General features: G+C 41.4%; 1 protein-coding gene across 2 annotated transcripts in view; it reads left to right on the top strand.

Moving 5' to 3' along the window:
• cwc27 (CWC27 spliceosome associated cyclophilin) overlaps nucleotides 1–24,103 on the top strand; it is a 281,202-nt gene that overhangs the window by 176,062 nt on the left and 81,037 nt on the right. The window lies entirely within an intron of this gene.

Raw genomic sequence — 24,103 nt, 5'->3', positions numbered from 1 at the left:
GTATGCTATTCAGACCCAGCAATGCAATCTTCTGTAGTACTTTCAAATTCATTCATGGAATGAGGGCATCACTGCCTAGGCCAGCATTTGGTGCCATGTCTAATTGTCCTGGATGAAGAGGTGGCAGCGGCGAGCTGCTTTCATGATCTGCTGTTATTCTTGGAATATAGGAACACAATGCATTTAGGAGGGGAGTTCCAGGATTTTGACTCAGCAACGTGAAGGAACGGTGATATAGTTCCAAGTTGGGCGTGTGTATCTTGGCAGTGAACTTGCTGGTGGTGGTGTTCCCATACATCTGCTGGTCTTGTTCTTCTAGATAGTGGAGGTTGCAAATTTCCAGGGTGCCTTGGTAAGTTATTGTAGTGTGTCTTGTACCTTAATGCATATTCTGTCCTCAAAGGAGTGCAGTGGGCAAATGGTTGCACATTTAGAGGCCAACCTCCTAACCTTTGTCAACAGCTTCAGCAAGGCATGCAAGAGCCTTATAAAGTCTTATAATAAATACTCAAAATTCGCACCAACCTGCTGATCAACACTGCACCCCACCCCATTTGGCTGCATATTTTTTAGGTATTTATTTTATTCAGGTCTTTCTCCATTCTTACTTGCAACACATCTATCAGTGATCTGGGTATTTGTCCAACGATGAATGTTTCATTCATGGGCGATTCTGTTTAATTTCTGTCTTGCATCATGGTTGGTCTAACCTTCACCATAGTTGACTGCATTAAGTACTGCTGACTATTTGTCCTAGGTGACTAATTCTTGGGACTCTGTTCCCCATTTATGCTTTTATCGCAACACTCACCTTTGTAACACCACTGTTACATACATTATATCCTTAAAAGAACATAATACTACATTTTTAATGAGTAACCAATTTCCTAATATGCTCTGACACTTATGACATGTCTTAATTTTATTCCTGATGAAGGGCTTTTGCCCAAAACGTCGATTTTGCTGCTCGTCGGATGCTGTCTGAATTTCTGTGCTCTTCCAGCACCACTGATCCAGAATCTGATTTCCAGCATCTGCAGTCATTGGTTTTACCTCTTAATTTTATGATCAAGCCTTCCAAACAGCATTATATCTAAAGCTTTTTGAAAATCCATGTATATAAGCATGGTGCCAGTTGAGTAGCAAAATGCAGTTCATGCATTTCAGGGATGGTCTATGTCAGACATTATCAGGAAGTTAATGGGGGCTTTCCATGCAGATACCATAAACATAGAGTAGGTAAATTGTGATGCCAGCTAGCATCTAATGCTGATTTTGTGCCAAGCCTCCCATTTTAGCTATTGTGATTTTTCTTTTGTCACACTGGACCGCCTCCTTTCTTAATTAAAACAGATGCTCAACTGGCATTTTAACAATGCAGAGGATTAACCCCACAATGTTATTTAAAGGGAGGGAAGATCTCCAGACACTGGGAGAGCAAGAGAGAGCAACTCTCAAACTTTGAACTACTGATCGTGAGAAACAATACTCTCCACAGAAAGAGTGGAACTCTAGGCATCAGGAGGACATGGTAGAGGGATGACAAACAAGGAGGACACCAGAAACAAGGTTCAGACAAAGCATTGGAGGGATACAGGATTGCCAGAAGGGAGCTGAAGAAAGGGATTAGGAGAGCTAAGAGAGGGCATGAAAAATCTTTGGCAGATAGGATCAAGGATAACCCCAAGGCATTTTATGCGTATGTGAGAAACATGAGAATGACGAGAACGAGGGTAGGTCCGATCAAGGACAGTAGTGGGAGACTGTGTATTGAGTCGGAAGAGATAAGTGAGGTCTTGAATGAGTACTTTTCATCAGTATTTACAAACGAGAGGGACCGTATTGTTGAAGAGGAGAGTGTGAAATGGACTGGTAAGCTAGAGGAGATATTTGTTAGGAAGGAAGATGTGTTGGACATTTTGAATAACTTGAGGATAGACAAGTCCCCCGGGCCTGACAGGATATGTCTTAGGATTATGTGGGAAGCAAGAGAGGAAATTGCAGAGCCGTTGGCAATGATCTTTTCGTCTTCACTATCAACAGGGCTGGTACCAGGGGACTGGAGAGTGGCGAATGTTGTGCCCCTGTTCAAAAAAGGGAATAGGGATAACCCCGGGAATTACAGGCCAGTTAGTCTTACTTCGGTGGTAGGTAAAGTAATGGAAAGGGTACTGAGGGATAGGATTTATGAGTATCTGGAAAGACACTGCTTGATTAGGGACAGCCAGCACGGATTTGTGAAGGGTAGGTCTTGCCTTATAAGACTTATTGAATTCTTTGAGGAGTGACCAAGCATGTGGATGAGGGTAGAGCAGTGGATGTAGTATACATGGATTTTAGTAAGGCATTTGATAAGGTTCCCCATGGTAGACTTATGCAGAAAGTCAGGAGGCATGGGACAGAGGGAAATTTGGCCAGTTGGATAGAAAACTGGCTAACCGGTCGAAGTCAGAGAGTGGTGGTAGATGGTAAATATTCAGCCTGGAGCCCAGTTACAAGTGGAGTTCCGCAGGGATCAGTTCTGGGTCCTCTGCTGTTTGTAATTTTTATTAATGACTTGGAAGAGGGAGTTGAAGGGTGGGTGAGTAAATTTGCAGATGATACGAAGATTGGTGGAGTTGTGGATAGTGAGGAGGGCTGTTGTCGGCTGCAAAGGGACTTAGCAATGATGCAGAGCTGGGCTGAGGAGTGGCAGATGGAGTTCAATCCTGCCAAGTGAGAGGTTGTCCATTTTGGAAGGACAAATAAGAATGCGGAATACAGGGTCAACGGTCGGGTTCTTAGTAAGGTGGAGGAGCAGAGGGATCTTGGGGTCTATGTTCATAGATCTTTGAAAGTTGCCACTCAGGTGGATAGAGCTTGTAAGAAAGCCTATGGTGTATTAGCGTTCATTAGCAGAGAGATTGAATTCAAGAGTCGTGAAGTGATGTTGCAACTGTACAGGACTTTGGTTAGGCCACATTTGGAGTACTGTGTGCAGTTCTGGTCGCCTCACTTTAGGAAAGATGTGGAAGCTTTGGAGAGGGTGCAGAGAAGATTTACCAGGATGTTGCCTGGAATGGAGAATAGGTCGTATGAGGATAGGTTGAGCGTGCTAGGCCTTTTCTCATTGGAACGGAGAAGGATGAGAGATGACTTGATAGAGGTTTATAAGATGATCAGGGGAATAGATAGAGTAGACAATCAGAAACCTTATCCCCGGGTACAACAGAGTGTTACAAGGGGATATAAATTTAAGGTGAAGGATGGAAGGTATAGGGGAGATGTCAGGGGTGGGTTCTTTACCCAGAGAGTGGTGGGAGCATGGAATGCGCTGCCTGTGGGAGTGGCAGAGTCAGAATCATTGGCGAACTTTAAGTGGCAATTGGATAGGTACATGGATGGGTGCTTAAGCTAGGACAAATGTTGGGCACAACATTGTGGGCCGAAGGGCCTGTTCTGTGCTGTATTGTTCTATGTTCTATATCAGAACCAAATTTATACTTAAAATAAAAATTAGCAATTTATTATTAATACTATAACTTTACCTCGTGTAGTTTTGCACTGTTAATCTAATTAATGGCTAGGATATAAACAATTTTCTTTGAACATAACCCCATTCCACATAGACTGATGTAGTTAAAGGATAAATTGAAAGAAAACTACAAAAGAAATATAACTGGCCAGTTCACTTAAGCAGTTTCAACGATGCATAGTGTCACAGGCACATGAGATTTGTATCTTGCTTGATTTCTGAAGACTCTGGTCAAAGCTTCCCGGTAGGTTCTGAGGTGTATTCACTTATTTATTATAACTGGGATTCTTCTGTTAAACATTCAATCATTCACTTACTGAAGGATAACTCGAGTCATAGAGATGTACAGCCCGGAAACAGACCCTTTGATCCAACTTGTCCATGCCGACCAGATATCCTAACCTAATCTAGTACATTTGCCAGCACTTGGCCCATATCCCTCTAATCCCTTCCTGTTCATATACCCATCCAGATGCCTTTTAAATGCTACAATTGTACCAGCCTCCACCACTTCCTCTGGCAGCTCATTCCATACATGCACCACCCTCTGTGTGTTGCCCTTTAGGTCCCTTTTATATCTTTCCCCACTCACCCTAAACCTATGCCCTCTAGTTCTGGACTCCCCGACCCCAGGGAAAAGACTTTGTCTATTTATCCTATCCATGCCCCTCATGATTTTATAATCCTCTATAAGGTCACCCCTCAGTCTCCGTTGCTCCAAGGAAAACAGCCCCAGCCTATTCGGCCACTCCCTACAGCATAAATCTTCCAACTCTGGCAACATCCTTGTAAATCATTTCTGAACCCTTTCAAGTTTCACAACATCGATCCAGTAAGAAAGAGTCCAGAACTGCATGCAATATTTCAAAAGTGACCTAACCAATGTCCTGTACAATTGCAACATGACCTCCCAACTCCTATATCAATACTCTGACCAATAAAGGAAAGCAGACCAAAGGCCTTCTTCGCTATCCTGTCTACTTGCGACTCCACTTTCAAAGATCTATGCACCTGCACTCCAAGGTCTCTTTGTTCAGCAACACTCCCTCGGACCTTACCATTAAGTGTAGAAGTCTTGCTTTGATTCACTTTTCTTGGTTAGACTGGTTGGCATTGGCATTCCTGTTGTTGCTCCTTTAACGTCCAGACATTTACAAGCCTCTAAGCATAATGCATCTGTGGAGCCAAAATATCTACAGTGTTCTTTTAATAACAATTAACCTTTTTTTATAAAACAAGCTGTTGCTCACAGTCGAAAGGTCACCTTCAATCCACAGCTCTCAGTTCCAACCAAAAGTGGGGAAAAAAATGAAGATCTCAACAGTGTGCCAAAGGAGACTCTTAGAACCGAAACTGAGCATCAATAAACAGCTTTTCGCTGTGTCAATACAGCTTGATTGCATAGTCAGGATGTCTTCCATCAATTTGCTGGTAATCTAGAATAGACCAGTAATTAGCTGATTGGATTTGTCTTAATGTACCTAGGCAGCTTTCTACTTTGTTAGGGAGATAGCTGTATTCCAACAGTTTGGCCATGTTGTGGCCAGCTTTGGAGAACATGTTTTCATTACTACTGCCAGAGTATTGTCAGGGCCAGTAACCTTTCTAGTACGCAGTGCCTTCTGCCATTTCTTGATATCATATGGAGTGAATTAAATTGACTGAAGACTGGTGTTAGTAATGGGAGGATTTTAGTCTTTGAGGCTAGCCAACATTTTAAGAATGTCGGATTTTCCAGGTATGCTGACTTCTACTTTCTTCTCAACCAACACCATCAAAAACTCAAGCAATGTAATACAGAGCTAGAAATGTGAAATAAGAAAATAAAATTCTGTAAAATCTCTAGCAGGTCAAACAGCATCTGCAGAGAGACAGAGTTAAATTCAGGAAATTTATCAACCTGATACATTAACTTTATACTCTCCTCTGATGCTGGCTGACCTGTTGATTTGTTTTTGTTTATTTTTTCTATTTTTCTAATCAACCTTTTCAGAGATGTTATTACACACCTCTGGAGTAGGTCGGACTTGAACCCAGGCCACTCAGTCTAGGAGTAGGGACATTATTGTTGAGTGATTTTACCATTAATGACAAATTAACTTAATTGCCCCAACTGGTATTTGTGTGCATCACCTGTGGCTTGTTGTCACATGTTTTGGAGTCAGAAAGTTGGGAGCTCAAGTCCTCTGACAGCAATCAGACAGTGCTACACTGTTGGAAGTGCCATCATTAAGGTGAGATGCTGAACTACTGCCGGCCCACACACTCAGGTGGAGGGGAAAGATCCTATGACATTATTTTTAAGACGGGTGGAGGAATTATTCCTTGTGGCCTGGTCAATATTTATCCTTCAATTAATATCATCAAAACACATTATCCAGTCATGACCACATTGGCATTTATGCTTGACGTGTCACTGCCACATTTCCTACATTATAGTAATGACTGCAATATAAAAGAACCTCATTGATAAAACGTACTTTGGGGTTTTTCTGGGGCACAAATATCAATGCAAGCAAAAACTTGATGGGAAACCATTCTCTCCTCAGATATTGCCTGACCTGGGTTTTTTGGCCTTTATTGTTTGAATTCAAATTTCCAGCATCCGTAGTATTTTAAGAAGGTGTATGGTGTGTTGACTTTCATTAGAGAGGGATTGGATTTAAGAGCCGTGAGGGTTATGCTGCAGCTTTATCGAGCCCTGGTTAGACCACACCTGGGTTATTGTGTTCAGTTCTGGTCGCCTCATTATAGGAAAGATGTGGAAGCCTTAGAGAAAGTGCAGAGGAAATTTACCAGGATGCTGCCGGGACTGGAGAGCATGTCTTATGAAGTAAGGTTGAGGGAGCTAAGGCTTTTCTCATCAGAGTGAATGAGAGGTAACTTGATAGATGCTGAGAGGCATAGATAGAGTGGATAGCCAGAGATTTTTTCCAGTGCCGGAAATGTCTATCATGAGGGGGCATAATTGTTGGAAGGTTTAGGGGAGATGTCAGAGGTAGGTTCTTTACACAGAGTGTGGTTGGTGCATGGAATGCACTGCCAGCAGTGGTAGTAGACTCAGATACAATAGGGACATTTAAGCAATTCTTGGATAGGCACATGGAAGGTAGTATAATGAAGGGTATATAAGTTAGTTTGATCTTAGAGTAGGATAAAAGGCAGGCACAACATCAAGGGCCGAAGGGCCTGTTACTGTGCTTGAGAAAAAAAAGAAAATGAGGTAGGTTCGAAGCAATGTCATAAAGGAAGAAGGCAGGTCTGAGAGGATGTTATTCTCGAGCATGGGGCACCAATAGTGCAGCGATTATTATAATCTGATTTTAGAGTAGGATAAAAGGCCGGCACAACATCGAGGGTTGAAGGGCATATACTGTGCTGTGTTGTTCTATGTTCTTTTACTTTTGGATTAGATATTAATGCAAATCTAGTTTACTTTCATTTCTAAAACTTTGCTGTGTAAGAATTGAAGTATTTGCCAACAGAACAACAGTGACTGTTTAACAAACTTTGGCTTAGTTTGTTGTGATACAGTAGTACCTTACAAATCTCCAAACTATTGTGATTAATCTGTGCTTACTCATTTGAACATAGGATTATGAGCAAAAGTATTCCATTCAGGCCCTCGAACCTGTTGCACCATTGAATAAGATCACAAGTGATCTATTGTGTTTTGAAATCCACATTCCCACCTACCGTCAAAAACTTTAATTTCTTTGCCTAGCAAAAGTCTACCTGTCTCTGCCTTAAAAATAATAAATGATTCTGTCATCTTCAGCTTCTGAGACAGAATTCCAAAGTGTCTCAAGCCTCTGAAAAGAGGGATTCTCCTTATCACTGTGTGGGCCTAATTTACTCAGCCTGTCATTGTAGGATAGCCTTCTCATTTCAGCAACCAATCCAGTGGCGAGTTGCTATAATGTCCTCAAGTATGATCTAAGTATTCCTTGCAAAGTGTTCCTTAAATACAGAGACCAAATTTGTACCTAATACTCCAGGTGTAGTTTTAACAAAATCCTGTACAATTATAGTCAGCATGGTTTTGTGAAGGGCAGGTCGTGCCTCACAAACCTTATTGAATTCTTTGAGAAGGTGACTAAGGAGGTGGACGAGGGGAAAGCAGTAGATGTGGTGTATATGGATTTTAGTAAGGCGTTTGATAAGGTTCCCCATGGTAGACTACTGCAAAAAATACGGAGGTATGGCATTGAGGGTGAGTTGGAGGTTTGGATTAGGAGTTGGCTGGCTGGAAGAAGACAGAGGGTAGTAGTTGATGGCAAATGTTCATCTTGGAGTGCCGTCACTAGCGGTGTTCCGCAAGGATCTGTTTTGGGACCATTGCTGTTTGTCATTTTTATAAATGACCTGGAGGAGGGGTTAGAAGGTTGGGTGAGTAAGTTTGCGGATGATACGAAAGTCGGAGGAGTTGTAGACAGTGAGGAAGGATGTGGCAGGTTACAGCGGGATATAGATAAGCTGCAGAACTGGGCAGAAAGGTGGCAAATGGAGTTCAATGTAGCTAAGTGTGAGGTGATTCACTTTGGTAAGTGTAATAAAAAGATGGGGTACTGGGCTAACGGTCGGATACTTGGTAGTGTGGATGAGCAGAGGGATCTTGGTGTCCATGTACACAAATCTTTGAAAGTTGCAACCCAGGTAAATAGTGCGGTGAAGAAGGCATATGGCGTACTGGCTTTTATTGGTAGAGGAATTGAGTTCCGGAGTACTGAGGTCATGTTGCAGTTGTACAAGACTCTGGTGCGGCCACATCTGGAGTATTGTGTGCAGTTTTGGTCGCCATACTATAGGAAGGATGTGGAGGCACTGGAACGGGTGCAGAGGAGGTTTACCAGGATGTTGCCTGGTATGGTAGAAAGATCGTATGAGGAAAGGCTGAGGCACTTGGGGTTGTTTTCATTGGAGAAAAGAAGGTTTAGGGGTGACTTGATAGAGGTGTATAAGATGATTAGGGGTTTAGATAGGGTCGACAGTGAGAATCTTTTTCCACGTATGGAGTCAGCTATTACAAGGGGGCATAGCTTTAAATTAAGGGGGGGTAGGTATAGGACAGATGTTAGGGGTAGGTTCTTTACTCAGCGAGTCGTGAGTTCATGGAATGCCCTGCCAGTAGCAGTGGTGGACTCTCCCTCATTATGGGCATTTAAGCGGGCATTGGATAGGCATATGGAGGATAGTGGGCTAGTGTAGGTTAGGTGGGCTTGGATCGGCGCTACATCGAGGGCCGAAGGGCCTGTACTGCGCTGTATTCTTCTATGTTCTATGTTCTATATAGCAAAAGATTTTTATTCCTGTACTCCAGTCCCAGGCAATATGCAGTTTGCTTTTTTAATTGCTTCATATGCTTTATCAATACTTTGCATGAGTATACCTAATTCCCTCTGAAGTGATATTTACAAGTTTCACAACGTTTGGAAAATATTTACTTTATTTCGTAGAAAGAATGGAATCTTGCCTGTTGGTCACTGAAATACTCCATCTGCCGTTGCTTATTTACTTAACCTGCATTATTTTGCAGCTTCTTTGTGGCTTCATCACAGCTGCATTTTTGCCTAAATTTGTAATATCAGCAATACATTGTATAATGCATTAGTTTGTTTGTATAAATTATCACAATAATTGTAAATGGCTGTGACTAGCACTAGTGTTTTGGAACTCTATTAACCACAACAATCAATTTGAAAAATGCCCTGTTTAATCCTATTTTATGCTTTCTGTCCATTAACCAATCCTCTAATCCCTTAAATCTATGACTGCCTATCTTGTATATTAACCTTTGTATGGCACTTTATCTAATGTATTTGAGAAATGCAAGCATTGCTGCATCTACTGTTTTCCTTTATTCAACCTGCTAGTTACTTCCACAAAAACTCAAATAAATTTGGTTTAACATACAGTCAGATGTTTTATTCTTTGTACTGCCAACATGGCTTTGCCATATTGGTCTTAGCTGATTTTTTTTATTTCCAGTTTTAGGGTTATTTTACAATACACATTGTAGTAATTGTAATGAGGTTAGCCAGGTGGACCTCATAGATTTAGTTCCCTGATTGGGGCTATTAATCTGGTCCACTCAGAGCCCTGGGTGACAGATAAGACCAGGAGTGTCAGACATCCTATTCACTCAGAGTTGGCTATGAGAGAGCTGGATCTATGTTAGGGTCTCTCCACTTGTAAATAAAGGGTGACTTACTGACAGAATACTATCCTTTCTGGAGTTATTTCAGTGACGACGAGAGAAAAGTACGCTTCTAAAGAAATTCATTTGCAACAGTCATTTTTGAGTTGGCGTAAGCATTTCTGACATCATGCCATTGTTTGGGAAGCTTGACATCCTGTCATCGCAGACTGGGCCTGATATGTGGAAAGGAGAAGTTTTTTTTCCCAGGCAAATTACATTGGGGCATATGAAAAGCAACAAGGAAATCACCTGACAGCTGGTAGACCCACAGCATTTTCAGTTAATAGGAGCCTAATTTTCCCTGAGGCACCAGATACTAAAACCTTTCACGAGTTATCAGATTTAGTTAAGGAATATTACAACTCCAATCCTCCTGTAAGTTTGAGACGCTATTGATTTTTCTTGGCAATTCAAGAGTCAAGGGAATCCGTATCAGGATTTTTGACGAGGTTAAGAAAACTGACAGAGGCTTGTCACTTTGGTTTAAACCTTATTGAAATGCTGAGAGACTGTTTGGTATGTAGGATTAATGATATAACCATGAAAAAGCACCTACTAGCTGGAGCCCAACTGGACTTCAAACATGCACTACAACTGGCTTTATAATTGGAAAATGTAGCAAGTGGAGCATGTCAGTTGCAGGATATTCCGATGGAAGTGGTTATCTTTGCCAGTCTGAGCTTGAGAACACCACTTGCATAGCCTCACTCAGGGCATAACCTGAACAGAAGGACTCTAGGTCAGTCCACAGCAAAACTCCAAGACAAAGCCAAGCCTCGGCCAAACAGCTAAAATTTTCTTCAGGATCCGCAATGGCAAGCCATTGTAGTTGCTGCAGATATGCAGATTCAACAGCAAAAGAGTCACACTGGATCTAAATTAAGGGAACTAGTATCCAAGAGAGTACACACCCTGTAAAGTCCACCTATATGTGTTTGGAACAGTTAAATTGCTTAGTAACATCCAAATCAGAAACTATCAAAATTAGCATCTGGTTAAATAGCTGCCTGGTTTGAATGGAGGTTGATATCGACGTGGCCATTTCAGCGATCGCAGAACCAGTCTTTAACAAAATTCAGTCTGGACTCCAACCTTTAGATTTGCGCAAATTCTCGGCTAGAATGCGAATCTATACCGGGAAGCCTTCACATATTAATGGTACAGCTTCACTTCTGGTCTCTTATGAGCAGCAGCTGGTTCAGTTACCATTGACTGTAGTAAAAGGCATTGGCCCATTTTTTGGCAAAACTGGTTGAGAAAGATTCACCTAGATTAGCTCAACATTTTTCATTTAGAAAATGGCTGCCTGAGTAAAGTCCTAATTAAAAACCTAGAAGTTTTGCAGAAAGGTCTAGGGACTCTCAAAGGAACCAAGGCCACCTTTTGTGTTGACCAGGAAGTAATACCACAATTCTGTAAACCCCATCTAGTAGGCAAATGTATAAACAGAAATCAGAAGAGTAGAAAGCTAAGGAATCCTCAAGCCAGTCCAATTTGCAGGATGGGCAGCACTGGTTGTTCCGATTGTGATGCCTGACCCGTCGTCTTGTGGGGATTTTAAACAAACAGTAAACCACTTTTGCAGCTGGATAAACCCAATCCTTCACCTACAGGATTACTACGCAAAGCTAGCAAAGGGGCCATCCTTTGCAAAGCTGGACTTGTGCCATGCGTGCTTTCGCTTGTGGTTAGTTGAAGATGCCCAGTAGCATGCTGCCGTTAATACCCATAAGAGTTTGTAACAATATATGAGACTGCCATTTGGGGTATCATCAGCCTGTGTAATTTTTCAGCGAGCGATGGAGAACATTTTACAAGGTCTGCCCCAGGACACCATTTATCTCAATGACCTGCTAATAGAGAAGATTGATAAGGTGCTCTTAGAGAACTTGGACATAATCCTGTTTCTCCCACTCTGGCGAATGCCTTAGAAGGGAGAGATATGTGCTCCAGGCACCTCAAGTGACCCAATTAGGTTATAAAGTCAAGAAGACCAGGTTACACCTGTTGGAAGATTAACGAGTACAATCAAAGGTGTCCCTGCTCCCATGACTATACCGGAGCTTAGGCCTTTCCTTAGGCTGGTGAATTCTTACAGAAAGTTTGTACATAACCTCGCCTCCATCTTGGCACCTTTGCATCAACTCTTGAAAAAGGGTCGGCCTTGGAAATGGTCATGTATGCAACCCATATCTTTCAGGGAAGTGAAGAAATGGCTATTATCCTGTAAGCTGTTGGCATTCTATGATCCCATGAGAGGTCTGGTACTGACAAATGATGAATAATAAGGACTTTGGATAATACAGAGTGTAAGTACACCGAGATAGAAAGGAATGTTTCGCCATCATGTTTAGAGTCAGGAAGTTAGTTCATGGAATGCCCTGCCAGTAACAGTGGTGGACTCTCCCTCTTTATGGGCATTTAAGAGGGCATTGGATAGGTATATGGAGGATAGTGGGTTAGTGTAGTTTAGGTGGGCTTGGATCAGCGCAACATCGAGGGCCCAAGGGCCTGTACTGCGCTGTATTCTTCTATGTTCTATGTTCTAAGTTCCATCAATACCTTTTATGGATGTAAGTTTGTAATAATAACAGACCACAAATCCCTGCTAGATCTACTTCAAGAGAAAAGGCAGTGTTGCCCATAGCATCAGGCCAAATGCAGTGGTGGGTTCAATTACTAAGTGGGTCTCATTTCAATTTGGAACACTGTTTGGGAGGATTAGCAGCAAATGTGGATGAATTGGGCCACCTCCCACTGGCAGATGCATCACCGGTGGTACCACAACTGCAAAAGTCTTTAATGGTTCTAAATTTTCTGGACACAATTCTGATCACAGCTGACAATATTAGACTTTGGATGCAGAAAGATCCGGTCCTAACAAAACTGAAACTGATGTTGAGGGAAATCAAAGAACTTTCACAACCAGGATTGAAGCCTTTTCGGACACTCACCATAGAGAATGGTATTTTATTATGGGGAGCAAGAGTGTACAAAGGTCATCGCAGATACTGGCTGAACTCCAGCATGGTCGTCTAGGGGTTTCCAAAATGAAGATGTTGGTGAGAAGTTATGGGTGGCTAGGATTGGATGCTGACATAGCTGCATTGGTGGGACTGTGCCCAGAGTACAACAAGGACAAAAAGTACCACCAGCAGCTCTCCCACATCCATAGGAATGGCCAGGTAAACCCTGGACTCCGTTACGTGTCAACTATGCAGGTCCTTTCATTGGCTTAATGTTCTTAATCATTGTGGATGCCCACGCAAAGTGGCAGGATGTGCATCGAGATCATTCGTCAAGCACTAGTCGACAATAGAAAAACTGCATACAACTTAAGCTGGCACAGTGGCTCAGTGTTTAGTACTGCTGCCTCACAGTGCCAGGGACTTGGATTCAATGTCACCCTCTGGCGACTATCTCTGTGGAGTTTACACATTCACCCCATGTCTGTGTGGGTTTCCTCCGGGTACTCAAGTTTCCTCCCATAGTGCAGAGATCTGCAGGATAAATGGATTTGCCATTCTAAATTGCCCATAGTGCCTAGGGACATGCAGGCTAGGTGGATTAGCCATGGGAAATACAGTGTTACAAGAGTAGGGTCGAAGTGTGGCTGTGGGTGAGATGACCTTTGAGTCCAATGAGTCGAATGGCCTGCTTCCACATTGTAGAGATTCTGTGATTCTCTTTTATAATACACAGACTCCCAGAAGGGTTGGGCCATCATTTTACCAGCAGGGAATTTGAGTAAAGACAGCTCCATACCATCCATCATCCAATAGTCTGGTAGAAAGAGCAGTTCAAACTTTGAAGGCAGAAACAGCCTGTGGCTTTACTAGATAGCAAACTGTCCCAGTTCCTATTTGATTATAGGACCACCTGTTGTGCAATAACAGGGATAATTCCAGCAGAACCATTAATGGGGAAAAAATTCCAACAGGTTAAATTTGATATTCCTGGATCTGGGGGGGGTTGAGTGAAACTGCGTCAGGAGTGTCAGTGCCAGGCACAAGACTCCGATAAGTGAGAGACAGTTTACTTCAGGTGACAACGTTTGTGAAAAAATCATGGGAATGGCCCTGCATGGGTAAGAGGCATGACCAACATGAGGTCCAGTTCAGTGATGTATAAAGCTCGGGTTGGTGCGACAGTCTGAAACAAGCATGTATGAAAGCTGCAAACTGTGCAAAGCAAAATGTGCTAACCGAAGTGGAATGAGGGCTCGAATAGCTCCATTTCACTTTTTCAGTCTCATCAAGTCATAAATATTACTTTTTAAAGTAATTGTTGAAGCTGTTAAAGAATTGTTAAAGTTTCTTTTAATACTGGTGTGGAGAATGAAGGTTCAGAAGTGATCTTCCCACTTCAGTAACAATACAATGGACTACTGCCTCATTATACACTCCTCATGAGAACCCCAGTATCAGTGGTATTCAGGCCTCATGCATTTTCTTCATATATCAGGGCTTATGAGGCTCCCTGAACAAAGTGTGAATGGTCAATTGAACAATCTTTATTGTTTGCCCAAAGCAAGATTCTGAAATTTGACTCTACTCTTTTAACTGCCTGTTCCTCTGTGTTAGACTTGATATAGTTGCTCTTGTTACTTCCAACTCTGTCAAATGCCTTTTGGAAATCCGTATATATCACACCTACTGGTTCTCCTTTGCTAATCTGCTTGTGACCACCTGGCCTACAGTTGCCTGTTTCATAGTCACCTTCCTCTTTAGAATAACATTGATAGTTTTCCAATTCTTTGGCACTTTTCCAGAATTTGAGGATTCTTGAAAAATTACTACCAGTACATCCACTATCTTTGTAGCTAGTTGTTTTAACATCCATCAGGTGCAGGGACTTGACCTTGAATGCTAACAAGTCCTCTAGTGCCTTAATACAGTTTTAACAAGATTTCTCTTTTTCTTTAGTGATGGTTAGTATTTATTTCCTTTTGCCCTTTGATTATTTTGTATTTTTGTAATGGTATTTGTCTTCTACCAATACTTTATTTAACTCCTCTGCCATTCCCTGGTTTATCATTTATTTTTCCAATCTCATTTACTAAGATGGCAATGTTCTCTTTGGTGTCTTGCTTCCTTTTGATGTTGGTGTCCATTTTGATACTTTTGCTCGTTCACCATGAAAGTTTATTTTCTCTCACAATATTGCTTTTATGGATAAAGTTTGTTGATTTTTTAAAAAAAGTTCTAATCCTCTGGTTTACCATTAATTCATGCCATATTGTATGTTTCACTTTCAATGTGATATTATCATTATTTCCTTAGTTAACCATGGTTGGTTTCTCTCCTTCCTAGAAATCTTCATTCTCACTGCGATATATCTTTATTGCAAGCTGTGAACTATTTTCTTAAAGGTTTGCCATTGTTCATCAGCCATCTGTTAGTCATGATAATTATGTCATATAGCACAGAAGAGACTCTTGGGCTCATTGAGTCTGTGCTGACCAATCTACACGAATTGCAATTTCAAGCAATTGACCCATAACCTTGAAAGTTATAACATTTCAAGTGCTCATCCATGTACTTTTCTTAAGTTGTGAGGTTTCCTGCCTCTATTACGCTCCCAGGTAGCGCATTCCAAGTTCCCACCACCTTCTCAATTAAAAATCTTTTTTTGTAAATCCTCTCTAAGCATTCTGGCCTTTGATTTTCCTTTGTTATCGACACTTCAATTTAATAGAACAGCTGCTTCCTTTTCACCCTGTCCATGCCACTTAGAATCTTTTGCACATTAATCAGGTTCACACTCAAGTTTCTCTGCTCCAAAGAAATCAACCCAAACCTGTTCAGCCTTTCATAGCTAAAATGCTGTATCCCAAGCAGCATCCTTGTGAGTCTGCTCTGCATTTCCTCCGTGCAATCATTTCCTTCCTATAGTGAGGTGGTCAGAACTACACACATTACTCTCTAACTCCATCTGTGGCCTAACCAATATTTTGTGCAGATTCATCATAACCTCCTTGTTCTTGTAATCTATGCTAAGATTGATAAAGGCAAGTGTCTCAAATGCCATCTTAACCATCCTATTAATCTGTCCTGCTGCCTTCAGGGACCTATGGCCAGGCACCTCAGGATCCCTCTGTTCCTCCCAGCTTCCTAGTGTCTTGTCATTCAGTGAGTACTCTTTTGTTACTTTGCTTGTTACTTCTTCCAAGTACATCACTTCATACCTCTCTTCAGGGTTAAATTCTATCTACTAGTGATCTACTCATCTGACCAACCCATCTATGCTTTCCTGAAGCTATGACCTTTTTCCTAACTATCAATGAATATATCATCCATAATCCTGTTTATCATCCCCTCCAGGTTCTCATCTTATCATTTACATTTATTACAAAAAATAGAGGACAATTATTATCCCTGTCGTACAGCACTAATCACTAGACTTCAGTCACGCAATCTACCTTGTACCACCGTCCTCTGTCTCCACCTCTAAGCCAATTGTCCAATTTGTCAAGTTATCCTGGATTCCCATGTGCTTTTACCTTAATTTATCCGTCTTCCAGGTAAATTGCGTCAACTGCAACACCCTCAATTCCATACCTGATCACTTCCTCAAAAACATTCTATCAAACTTGTTAGGCATGATCTCCCTCTGACCAAGCCATGCTGACTATACCTGATCAAACCTTGCCTCTCCTAATGGAGACTAATTGTCTCCTTCAGAATTTCCTCCAGTAGTTTCCCTACCAGCGTCTGACTAATTAGTCTGTAATTACTTAGTTTATCTTTTCTATCCATCTTGAAAAGTGCAAACACATTAACTGTCCTCCAATCCTCTGAAACCACACTGTGGCCAGATAGGAGTTAAAAGTTTGGGGCAGAGCCCCTGTAATTTCCTTCCTTGTCTCCCACAGCAGCCTGGGATACAATTCATCCAAATTTGGGAATTTGCCTACTTTTAAGCCTGCCAAACCTCCAATCTGTATCAATCTACCCAAGAACCTCCAGTCCTTACCCACTTCATCCTCATAAGTCAAGACCGATGTGAAGAATTTTTAAAATACCTTCCCAATGATTACCAGGTCCACGCAAAGATTGGTTCTTGGTTCCTAATGGGCCCTTCTTTTCCCCTTACTTAAGAATATCTTGGAATTCTCTCCAATCTTGCCTGTTAGTGTTTCTTAATGTCTCCTCTTTGCTCGTCTAATTGCTTTTTTGTACCACCCCTCTCCCCTACACTTTCTATTCTCCACAAGGTCTTCCAAAGATTTTCTCCCTTTGTACCTGCTAAAAGCCTCTCTGTCCTTCTTATCCAGTCCTGTATATTCTTCAACATTCAGGGCTCTCTGGGCTTGTTGCTGCTACATTTCACTCTAAAGAGATGTTGGGTCTGTACTTTCTCTGTCTCCTTTCTGGATGCAACACTCCCTCCCCACTGTTCTTCTGTAGATTTTCTTGCAAGATGTGGTTCCCTGTTTCCAGTCTACTTTGGCTAGATCCTGCCTTATTTTATCAAAATATGCCTTCTCCCAATCCAGAACCATTCTTTGCCAACCATCTTTTTAACATCCCCTTAACAAACTTAAATCATCACTGTGTTCTGGTTGCTATTACGTACTTGCCCTCCCACAGTCACCTGAAGGGACTGTTTAGCTTTGCCCCCAACCCTCTGGGTTTAAAAAAAAACTTCCTGCCCTTTACCTTAAAACTGTGCCCTCTAGTTATTGATCCCTCTACCAAGGGAGAAAATAAAAGGTTTCTTCCTGTCGACTTTATCTACACCCCTCATAGTTTTTGAACTGTGCAATCAGGTTTTCCCTCAACTTTCAAAAATAGAAATTGATGGAGAAACTCAGGTCTAGCAACATCCGTGGAGAGAAAGCAGAGTCAGCATTTCTGGTCCAGTGACCCATTTTCAGAACTGATTGTAGTTACAAAACAGTGATATTTATGCTGAAAACAGTGGGTGGGGTGGGGTGTGGTGTTAAAGGATTAACCAAAGATAGAGATAGAGCCCAGAGAAAGAGAGAGAACAGCAGTTAGGCAGACAAAGGGATAGTGCTGAACCATGGAAAAAGAAAAGAAGGCCTCATTCTTCACCTTTACCGGAACATGTTTGCTCCTGCACTTGCATGATTTCCTCCATGAAATACTCCTCCTGCTTCATTTTGGATTTTCCTACAAGTTTCTGTTTCCAGTCCACTTTGACCAGATCCTATCTCATCATATTAAAATCTATCTTCTCTCAATTCAAAACCTTTTATTTCTGATCTATCGTTATCTTTCTCCATAACTACCTTAAATATTACTGAGTTTTGGTCATTATCACGCAGTGCTCTCCTGCTGACTCTCTTCTACCACTTGTTTCTTTCTCTAAAATTAGGTCCAGTACTGTCCTATCGATTGCAGAACTTTCTGCATGTAAGCTCAAAAAGCTTTCCAGATGCATTTTAAAAATTCCAATTTCTCTAAGTCATAACACTGTCTATCTCAGTAATACATCAGTGAATCCATACCTATCAATACCCTATTATTATTTTTAGACCTCTTAGAAATTTGCCTACATATTGAACATTCTATTTCTCCCTGATTATTTGGGCATCTCTAGTACCCACAACAATGTGATTATTCTTTTTTTGTTTTTAAGTTCCACTCATATGACCTCAGTTGAGCCTGCTAAGATATCACCCCTCTTTTCTGCAGTAATTGACTCCTTGATCAGTATTGCAATATCACCACCTCTTTTACACTCCTCTCTGTCTCACTTGAAGATCTTATACTCCGGAATAGACCTGTCCCCCCTCCCTATCATATGTCTGTAACAGCAGTGGTGCCATGTCCTAATGTCTCAATCAGTACGCAGAATTCCTCTGCCATATTTGCAAGAGTTCCTATATTAAAATAAATGCCATCCAATCTTGCCAAGCTCCTTTATGTTCTGACTTGACTATATATGCCTTGTGTGTCAGACTTACCTTTGCATCAGCATTTGTCTATGTATCACCCACTATTGTACCTCCATTCCTTATTCCTATCCCATTCCCATTCTCCCACTGGTGGCCATTTCTAAATTGCTAACTGTCACTCACCATATTGCAACCTCTCTAATCAACTCAGCAAACAATTAATTGAAAGCGTGATAGTTGTCAACTGCTGTGTTTTGAAAATATAAGCACATCATAGAGGTGGCAAGAACCCTACCAAAACTGAAATCAGTGGGAATTGAGGAGAAAACTCATCTTTGATTGAAGTTGGACCTTGCACGAAATAAAATTAAAACCAAAAGAATTGTGGATGCCATAAATCAGCACAAAAACAGAAATCAGAGTTAACGATTCCGATCCAGTCATCCTTCCTCAGAACTCTGAGTTGCTGCCAGACCTGCTAAGGTTTTCCAGCAATTTTTGGTTTTGTTCGTAAAGTAAAATTGTTTTGTTTGCTGGAGGTTAATCATCTCAGACTTAGGGCATTGCAGTGCAGTGTCTCAATGCAGTGACCTCAGCCCAAACTTCTTCAGTTGCTTCATCAAAAATCTTCTGACATTCCTGCTATCATAAGCTCTGAAGTGTGAACAGTCACAGAAGATTCCACAATGTTCAGCCACATTTGCAATTCCTCAGAAGCTGAGACGAACTGTGCATATAGGCAGCAAGACCTGGACAAATGTCAAGTTTGGGTTGATGAGTGACAATTAAAATATGTACCTCTTAAGTGCTAGACAATGACAAGCTCCAATAACACAAACTAACTGTCTTCCCTTCATATTTATGCCATTCTATTCATTGAAACCATCTCCATCAACATCAGTGATTTTGTCTATTTATCCTATCAATGCCTATCATGATTTTACAAACCTCTATAAGGTCACTCCTCAGCCTCTGACGTTCTAGAGAAAACAGCTCCAGCCTGTTCAGCCTCTCCCTATAGTTCAAACCCTCCAACCCTAGCAAGATCCTTGTAAATCTTTTCTGAACCCTTTCGAGTTTCACAACATCCTTCCAATAGGAAGGAGACCAGAACTGCACGCAATATTCCAACAGTGGCCTAACCAATGTACTGTACAGCCGCAATGTGACCTTCCAACTCCTGTATTCAATAGTCTGACCAATAAAGGAAAGCATATCAAACGCTGCCTTCACTATCCTATCTACCTGCGATCTCCACTTTCAAGGAGCTATGGACCTGCACTCCAAGGTCCCTTTGTTCAGCAACATCACCTAGGACCTTACCATTAAGTGTATAAGTCCTGCTAAGATTTGCTTTCTCAAAATGCAGCACCTCGCATTTATCTAAATTAAACTCCACATGTCACTTCTCAACCTATTGGCCCATCTGATCAAGATCCCATTGTAATCTGAGGTAACCTTCTTCACTATCCACTACACCTCCAATTTTGGTGTCATCTGCAAACTTACTAACTGTACCTCTTATGCTCACAACCAAATCATTTATATAAATGACGAAAAGTAGTGGACCCAGCACTGATCCTTGTGACACAGCACTGGTCACAGGCCTGCAGTCTGAAAAACAACCCTCCGCCATCACCCTCTTGTTTTCTACCTTTGAGTCAGTTCTGTATCCATATGGCTAATTCTCCCTGTATTCCATGAGATCTAACCTTGTTAACCGGTCTCCCATGGGGAACCTTGTTGAACACCTTACTGAAGTTCATATAGATCATGTCCATCACTCTGCCCTCATCAATCCTCTTAGTTACTTCTTCAAAAAATTCATCCAAGTTTGTGAGACATGATTTCCCACGCACAAAGCCATGCTGACTATTCCTAATCAATCCTTGCCTTTTCAAATACATGTATATCCTGTCCCTCAGGATTCCCTCCAACTTGCTGACCACCGATGTCAAGCTCACTGGTCTATAGTTCCCTAGCTGGTTCTTACCACCCTTCTTAAACAGTAGCACCACGTTAGCCAACCTCCTGTCTTCTGGCACCTCACGTGTGACTATCTATGATACAGATATCTCAGCAAGGGGCCCAGCAATCGCTTCCCTAGCTTCCCACAGAGTTCTAGTTCAAAAATAAGATGCGCAATGTCACATTATCTTATGGTCAAAGCTCGTCAATTGTAAATGTGAATATAGAAATTTAAATGGAAAAATTTGACAGGTGAAAAGCTTTGTGTAGAGGAAGTATGCATACACATAAGACTTTTAGGTATAGTATAACGTTAGATTTGTATTAAATTTACATTAAATCTGTATATGTATTTAAAACCCCCATTTTATTGCTACATTGATTTCCTGCTTGGCCAGTCTAGTGATGTCAGATACAGGAGCATCCCAGACAACAGATTAACTCATTTATAAGCTACGACTTCAGACTGCCTGGAATCCAGTCCAGAGCTAGCCAAACTATACAATTCTGATGGCTAGGAATCTGATCCAGTTTAATGAGATTAACTACAGTATGTTTGGCCTGCTTGTGTTCTAAATTCACCACATTTATCTGTGAAGTTGATTTGGTGACGTGCAAACAATACAGGACTCAAAAGTTTGTTTTTTAATTTTTCAATCATACACCATGCAAGATGTTAATTACTTTTTGTTTCATTAATCCTTGTCTTGAACAATTTATGTCAGATTATTTGTCTGCAAACTAAATGAACTAATGATTGTAACATCTAGCAATCGCCAGATGTTTCAGCACACAGCTTTAAAAGTCTTTTGTAAGTGTTCTGTGCCTCATTTGAAAGAAACAATTATGTCAATGTAGTTACTTTCACAGAGAATTATTTTATTGATTTATGGTATGTGTGTGTCACTGACTGTGTCAACATTTATCGTTCAAAGGGCAGTTAAGAGTCAACCACATTAATGTAGGCCTGTAGTCGCATGTATTAGGTAAGGATGGCAGTTTACTTCCCAAACGTTTCGTGAACACGGTGGGTTTTTCCAACAATTGACAACGTGGTTATCATTAGATTCCTAATTGAAGATTTTTATCAAACTTAAATTCTATCATCTATATGGTGGGATTCGAACTATGGTCCCCAGAACATCACATGGAACACTGAATTAAATGTCCAGTGATAATGCCACTCAGCCATCACTGCCTCATTTATATCTTTGGTGTAATTGAGTTTAGGATGTTGACCCTTTAAGAGCTGTTTTTCCCCCTCATGCGGCCTTTGACTTTAATATTACTTGATAGCAAAAGCACAATGCAAATTTTATAGAGTGACGTATTACCTTCTAATTGTCATATTAACCCCATTGCCTTTTTTAGTTTGTATTAACTCTGGACGGACAGGCTGAATGGGTTTAATATCAAAAGGATAGAGAGATAATCATCCATCCATATAAGTGTTACACCATCCTCCTCCAATACTTCTTCACTGTAAAATAATGCATTCCATTCTTATCTGTCTATTCCCAGCTAAAGAGTCATTTGCACTGGCTTCTGTTCCTGCTCTCTCACCATTAACTCTGGTGTCCTCCAAGGATCTATCCTTGACCCTCTCCTATTTCTTATCTAAACCATCCAAAAGCAGATTGACTTTCATACCTAAACTGACGACCCACTCTACTTCTTCATGATGAGCAAAAGGTTACTGCAATTAAATATTAGGAAGATTGAAGCTTTTGATTTTAGTTCTTCATTCAAGGTCATTCCCAGGCTACTGATTTAATCTTTCTCTCTGACAATAACCTGAGATTAAGCCTTATTGTTCACAACCTTGATGTCACATTCACTTTTGAGATAAGCTTGCAACCTACTATTTATGGTATCACTAAGACCATCAATCTCTGCAACATTGCCCAACTTTGCCCCTGTCTCAACTCATCTGCTACCGGATTTTTAAGTGACAATTGACCTGCACCCTTCTGCTGCTTTGGAGTGCTGTATCAGTGCCTTTGCAATCTATAGATTCTATGATTCCACTGTATTTCTGGAAAATCTCCCAAATTGTAGCGTACAAAAGCCTGAGTTCATCCAAAGCCCTCCAGTCCATGTCATGACTTGCAGCAAGTCCCATTCTCCTATCACTCCATGCTTGCTGACCTACATTCACTCCCAGTCAAACAATGTCTTGATTTTAAAATTCTCATCCTTTTTTCATATCCCTCCATAGCTTCATCTCTCCACTCAGTTTTCAGAATTCTCCAAGATGTCTGTGCTTATCTAATTCTGGCTTCTTCTGCATCCCCAATTTTGATTGTTCTAATAATAGTGTGGTGCCTTCAGTTGTCTAGGCCTAATCTTTTGAATTCCCTCCCACTCCTCCCCACCTCTCTCTCCTCCCTTGATAATTTTTTGTTCATTTGACCTCACAACTCCTTATGTCAATCAATATCAAAATTATTTTAACTCGTGAAGCACTTTGGGATATTCTGTTTTGTTAAAGATGCAGTACAAATATAAATTGAACTTATTGTTGATGTCATGCTCAAGTTCAATAAACATACAAATGTGTGAATTAGGGGAAGTTGTTGTGGTTCTGTTCGCCGAGCTGAAAGTTTTTGTTGCAAACGTTTCATCCCCTGGCTAGGTGACATCATCAGTGCTTGGGAGCCTCCTGCGAAGCGCTTCTTTGATGTTTCCTCCAGTGTTTATAGTGGTCTGTCCCTGCCGCTTCCGGTTGTCAGTTTCAGCTGTCCGCTGTAGTGGTTGGTATATTGGGTCCAGGTCGATGTGTTTGTTGATGGAGTTTGTGGATGAATGCCATGCCTCTAGGAATTCCCTGGCTGTTCTCTGTCTGGCTTGCCCTATGATAGTAGTGTTGTCCCAGTCGAATTCATGTTGCTTGTTGTCTGCGTGTGTGGCTACTAAGGATAGCTGGTCGTGTCATTTCGTGGCTAGTTGATGTTCATGTATGCGGATTGTTAGCTGTCTTCCTGTTTGTCCTATATAGTGTTTAGTGCAGTCCTTGCATGGTATTTTGTACACTACATTCGTCTTGCTCATGTTGGGTATCGGTCCTTCGTTCTGGTGAGTTGATGTCTGAGTTGGTTTGTGTGCCGTTATGAGTCCTAGGGGTCGCAGTAGTCTGGCAGTCAGTTCCGAGATGCTCCTGATGTATGGTAGTGTGGCTAGTCCTTTTGGTTGTGGTATGTCCTCGTTCCGTGGTCTTTCTCTTAGGCATCTGCTGATGAAGTTGCGCGGGTATCCGTTTTTGGCAAATACCTTGTATAGGTGTTCCTCTTCTTTTTGCAGTCCTGGTGTACTGCAGTGTGTTGTGGCCCTTTTGAATAGTGTCCTGATGCAGCTTCGTTTGTGTGTGTTGGGGTGGTTACTTTCATAGTTTAGGACTTGGTCTGTGTGTGTGGCTTTCCTGTATACTCTTGTAGTGAATTCTCCGTCTGGTGTTCTCTGTACCATCATGTCTAGGAATGGGAGTTGGCTATTCTTTTCTTCTTCTCTCGTGAATCGGATTCCTGTGAGTGTGGCGTTGATGATCCGGTGTGTTTTT

The sequence above is a fragment of the Chiloscyllium plagiosum genome, unplaced genomic scaffold (assembly GCF_037043375.1).
Source record: "Chiloscyllium plagiosum isolate Xiang-an unplaced genomic scaffold, Cpla_swu_hap1 HiC_scaffold_1, whole genome shotgun sequence".
Lineage (NCBI taxonomy): Eukaryota > Metazoa > Chordata > Chondrichthyes > Orectolobiformes > Hemiscylliidae > Chiloscyllium > Chiloscyllium plagiosum.
This window is presented reverse-complemented; position numbering and strand designations above follow the sequence as displayed.